We start from the raw sequence: 5,107 nt of genomic DNA, 5'->3' as shown, positions 1-5,107 counted from the left end.
AATCTTCCAATTCTTGCCACCTCAAGAAAATTAATCTTTTATCTGAGATGGGGCAAAGGAAAAACAAGGATCAGAAGGTTGTGTTTCACTATTTTCTCACTAGAGTAAAAATCTTTTTTTTTTTTTTTTTTTTGAGACAGGGTTTCTCTGTGTAGCCCTGGCTGTCCTGGAACTCACTCTGTAGACCAGGCTGGCCTCGAACTCAGAAATCCGCCTGCCTCTGCCTCCCAAGTGCTGGGATTAAAGGCGTGAGCCACCACTGCCCGGCGTAAAAATCTTAATATGTGTGATTAACTAACTAATTTTCTCATTAGTATTGGCCTTCTATAGTATTGCCATAAAGCCTTTCGAAAGATCTTCACACCAGATACTGTGCTGTAGAGGGCCCTGTGTTATAGAATATGCGCATGCGTGTGCACACACACACACACGCACAGACACACACACCCTACCTCTTTTAAATGTGTGGTCACTCCAATCCTAACACTGCAGCAGGAGACTGACGCCTGTTTGAGCTACACAGTGAGGTCCTAGCAGCTTAGGCCACATAGCTTGTGCTTACCTGGCCTTACTTAAAATTCTGGAGGTAGGTACAAGCACCTCATTATGTAACCCAAGATGGCCTTGAACTCAGTTCTTCTGCCTCAGCCTTGCAAGTGTTGAGACACCAACATGCGTGGCTTAGACCATTCTTAACATGAGATTGCTTTGGACACTTAGGAACCTAGTAAAAACTTAAACAATCACTCCCATAATTAAGTACATTCAGCTCCCAGGAAGTAATTCTGCCTCCACATCTCTTCACCTGTCTTGAGATTAAAAACTCACTTCAAATGACTCAAAGCAAAGTTGCTTAAACTTTTCAACTTAAGATTCTTACACTCTTAAAAACTGAGAGTACTCAATAGAGGGAAAACAGTCACAGACTAGAAGAAAACACTTGCTAAAGGCATGTGTGTTAAAGGGCATTATCCAAAATATACAAAGAACGTTACAATGTTCAAAATCTGATTTTAAAAGTTATCTAAGCCGGGCGGTGGTGGCGCACGCCTTTAATCCCAGCACTTGGGAGGCAGAGGCAGGTGGATTTCTGAGTTCAAGGCCAGCCTGGTCTACAGAGTGAGTTCCAGGACAGCCAGGGCTATACAGAGAAACCCTGTCTCGAAAAACCAAAAAAGAAAAAGAAAAAAAAAGTTATCTAGGGGGCTGGAGAGATGGCTCAGCAGTTAAGAGCACTGGCTGCTCTTCCAGAGGTCCTGAGTTCAATTCCCAGCAACCATATGGTGGCTCACAACCATCTGTAATGGGATCCAATGCCCTCTTCTGGCCTTCAGGATACATGCAGGCAGAATACTGTATATATAATAAATCAATAAATCTTAAAAAAAAAAAATACAAGTTATCTAGGCCTAATTGACACAGCTCTATAGTCTTAGCTACTCAGGAGGCTCAAGCAGGAAGATCACAAGTTCAAGGCCTGCCTGAGCTACAAAATGCACTCACCATCAGCTCAGTGTCTGTGTCTCAGATAGAATAAGAAGACTGGGAATATAGCTTAGTGGTAGAGGACTTGACTTGTTTGCAAAAGACCCTGGGTTCAATCCTCAATACTATAAATTGAAGATTAACTAAATCCTCAAATCTTTAGTAATTAAATTACTAAAGATAATTAACCAAAGATTTTTTAGGGGGAGTGGGGGTTGAGACAGGGTTTCTCTGTGTAGTCCTGGCTGTCCTGGAACTCACTCTGTAGACCAGGCTGGCCTCCAACTCAGAAATCCACCTGCCTCTGCCTCCCAAGTGCTGGGATTAAAGGCGTGTGCCACCACCGCCCGGCCTTAACCAAAGATCTTAACTGATACCTCATTGTGCTGGTTAGATTTTTGTCAACTTGACACAAATAAAGTCATCCGAAAAGAGGGGGCCTCAGTTGAGAAACTGCCTCCATCTGATTGGCCTCTAGGCAAGTCTGTTGGGGTATATTTTCTTGATTAGTGATTGATTTGAAGGGCCCAGCTCACTAGGGGTAGTGCCACCCCTGGGCAGATGGTGATGGGTTGCATAGAAAAGCAAAATGAGCAAGCCATGGAGATCAAGCCAACAGGCAGCATTCCTCTCTATCCTTTGTTTCAGTTCCTGCCGTGACTTTTTTCTGTGATGGACTGATCAGGACATGTAAGCCTATCATAACAATAGAAAGTGTTATCATAACAATAGAAAGTATGCTAGGATCCCCCCCTCCAAAGAGTATACACAACCAGCGAATACATGTATTAAAAAGATGCTCTACATCCTATGATGTGGTGGCTAAACTTGGTTGTCAACTTGACTGAGTTGAGAGACTTTAAAATTGGTATACTTCTAGGTGTATTTCTGAGGATATTTCTTCTATAAATGTTTGGCATGTGAGGTGAGTCTGTGAAGTGAGTAAGAAAGGCATCCTCAAGGTGAACAACATGCCTGACAGGGTGAGACTTGCATAGGATGACAGAATAGAAGGAGAGACCGACAGCTGTGTTCAAGATTGACTACACTTGGCAGGTCTATTGTTTGTTGCTTCTGTTGCCCATGGATACTAGATGCCAACATTCTTTAGTCTTTGCATGCAGATTTGTAACTCTCCCAGCTTCCAGGTCCTCGGGCTTGGACTGAGACTGCATAATCCATCCCCCTTGTTTTGGAGCATCTAGCTTCTTGGACTGAGGGGTTATTGGTTCTGGCAGGCTCCCCAGCCAGCAGACTGTCATTGTGTGGCTATGCTTTCTCTGATAGCCAGCCACTCTGAAATCATTCTTATACTCACCATTATCCCTAAAGTTACTGATTCTACTCTTGAAGCTAATATCCTAGTTTGTTTTCTGTGATTAAGAGCATGTCCAAGGGGGCTGGTGAGATGGCTCAGCGGTTTAGAGCACTGACTGCTCTTCTGGAGGTCCTGAATTAAAATCCCAGCTCACAACCATCTGTAATCAGTTCTCATGCCCTCTTATGGGGTGTCTGAAGACAGCTACAGTGTACTTACATATAATTTATTAATTTAAAAAAAAAGCAAAAAAAACAAAAAAACTTTGGGCCGGAACGAGTGAGGCTGGAGGGAGCCTGGCCAGAGTGAGGAGAAGGGAAGGAGAAAAAAAAAAAAGCATGTCCAAAAAAGCAGCTTGGAGAGAAGAGGGTTAATTTTATCTCAAAGAACAGTCATCATGTAAGGAAGTTAGGGCAGGAATTCGAGTCAGAAACTGATGCAGAGAACATGGAAGGACATTGCTTACTGGCTTACTTTCCAAGCCTTGCTCAGCTTTCTTTGGGGGGTGGGAGATGGGGGTTGTGAGGGTTGTTGTTGTTGTTGTTGTTTGAGACAGAGTCTCATTATGTAGTTCTGGTTGGCCTTAACTTTCCATGTAAGCCAGGCTATCCTTAAACTCACAGAGGTCTACCTGTCTCTGGCTCCCAAGTGCTGGGACTAAAGGTGTGCACCACCAAACCTAGCTATCAGCTTGCTTTCTTATACAACCCAGGACTATTTGCCCAGAGTATGCTAGGCCCTCCCACATCAATCATTAATTAAGAAAATGTCTCCATAGTCTTGCCTACAGGCCAATGGGATATAGGCATTTTCTCAATTGAGATTTCCTCTTCAGAGATGACTTTAGTTTGTATCAGGTTGAGAAAAAAACTAACCAGCACAATTGATCCTTTGTTATCTTAACAAATATATTACTATTAAGCCATGACCTTTTAGTCTGGCTTGGTGGTGCACACCTTTAATCCCAGCCCTTAGGAGACAGAGTCAGATCTCCATCAGTTAAAATGACATAATGAAACACTGTATCAAAACAAAAAAAACAAGACAAAAAAAGCACTATTCTCAAGAGCTCATATTAATATCATAACATTAAAAAACTACTCACAGTCTCTAAAAACAATCACTCACTTTAAAAGTTCAATCTCTTTTAAAGTTCAAAGTCTTTCAACTATAGGCTCCTGTAAAATGAAAAAGTAAGTTGCATAATTTTTATTTTAAGAGGGAAGACCCCAAGGCACAATCACAATCTAAGCAAAGCAAAACCAAAATCCACCAGCGTAAATAGTTCAGTGGCCAACATCTGGGACTCACTAATGATCTGGGAACCAAAGGGTTTGGGTAGCCCCACCCTTCTGGTTCTGCCATTCGGTGCACACACAGCTTGTCTTATAAGCTCAGGCTGTCACCACTACACACCTGCCATTGGTTTTGATTGTCATCCCACAGTTCTGGCATTTTCGATATGCCAGTGCTTACATTGCAATTGAGACTGCACCTATCATTGAGGGAAGAACTACACAGAGAAACCCTGTCTCGAAAAAACAAAACAAACAAACAAACAAACAAACAAAACAAAACAAAAAAGAAAGTATCTTCCCTGAACCCTTATAGACACTGTACTTTATGTAGCCTGCTCATGTTGAAATATATTCCATATATTTTTCATATCAAAGTCTCTGAAAGACTCTGTATAACACCTGAAGCATCTCTAAATCTTAGCTTTAAAGCTGTGCAGAAATAAAACATCCTATTAATTTAACTTGAGTGTCCTGATTCCAAAAAGCTCTATATTTCCTTAGGTATCCTCTTGTGACCCAAGCCTGGGGGTATTTTTCAGTTTCTGAACATTGTTCTTGGTTGCTAGTTCCATCGTAAAAACAGTTCTTTCCTCTGTCATTTCTTCGTCTTCCCTTTTCTTCAACTAAGTGAAAGAATTTTTTAGCTGACAGACTGTATTAAATATTTGCAATTAAAAATAATCAGTGAGCTATTTATGAGGCAGTGATTTTCACTTCCTGTAACTCAGTCTTCCTAGGTGAACGGTCAGTGCTTCAGTCAGCAGTAGTGGGAAACTTCTTCCTGTCTTATAGAAATGGTGACTTACGTATTGCTTCCTTTTCCCATTACTTGCTAAGCTTGTCCTGTTTAACTGGAAGAAGGCTTCCCTTTCCATCTTGACTCTGTGCATCGAAGAGCAGTCAAGACAGAAATTACCCTTCAAGTCTGGGCCTGAGTATCCGGTCTTGCCTGATACTGGGATCCGTTCGAGGGCTGCCTCCATCACCAGTCTCCGGTCTTGCCTGA

Source organism: Grammomys surdaster, unplaced genomic scaffold, assembly GCF_004785775.1.
Source record: "Grammomys surdaster isolate TR1022 unplaced genomic scaffold, NIH_TR_1.0 129, whole genome shotgun sequence".
NCBI lineage: Eukaryota > Metazoa > Chordata > Mammalia > Rodentia > Muridae > Grammomys > Grammomys surdaster.
This window is presented reverse-complemented; position numbering follows the sequence as displayed.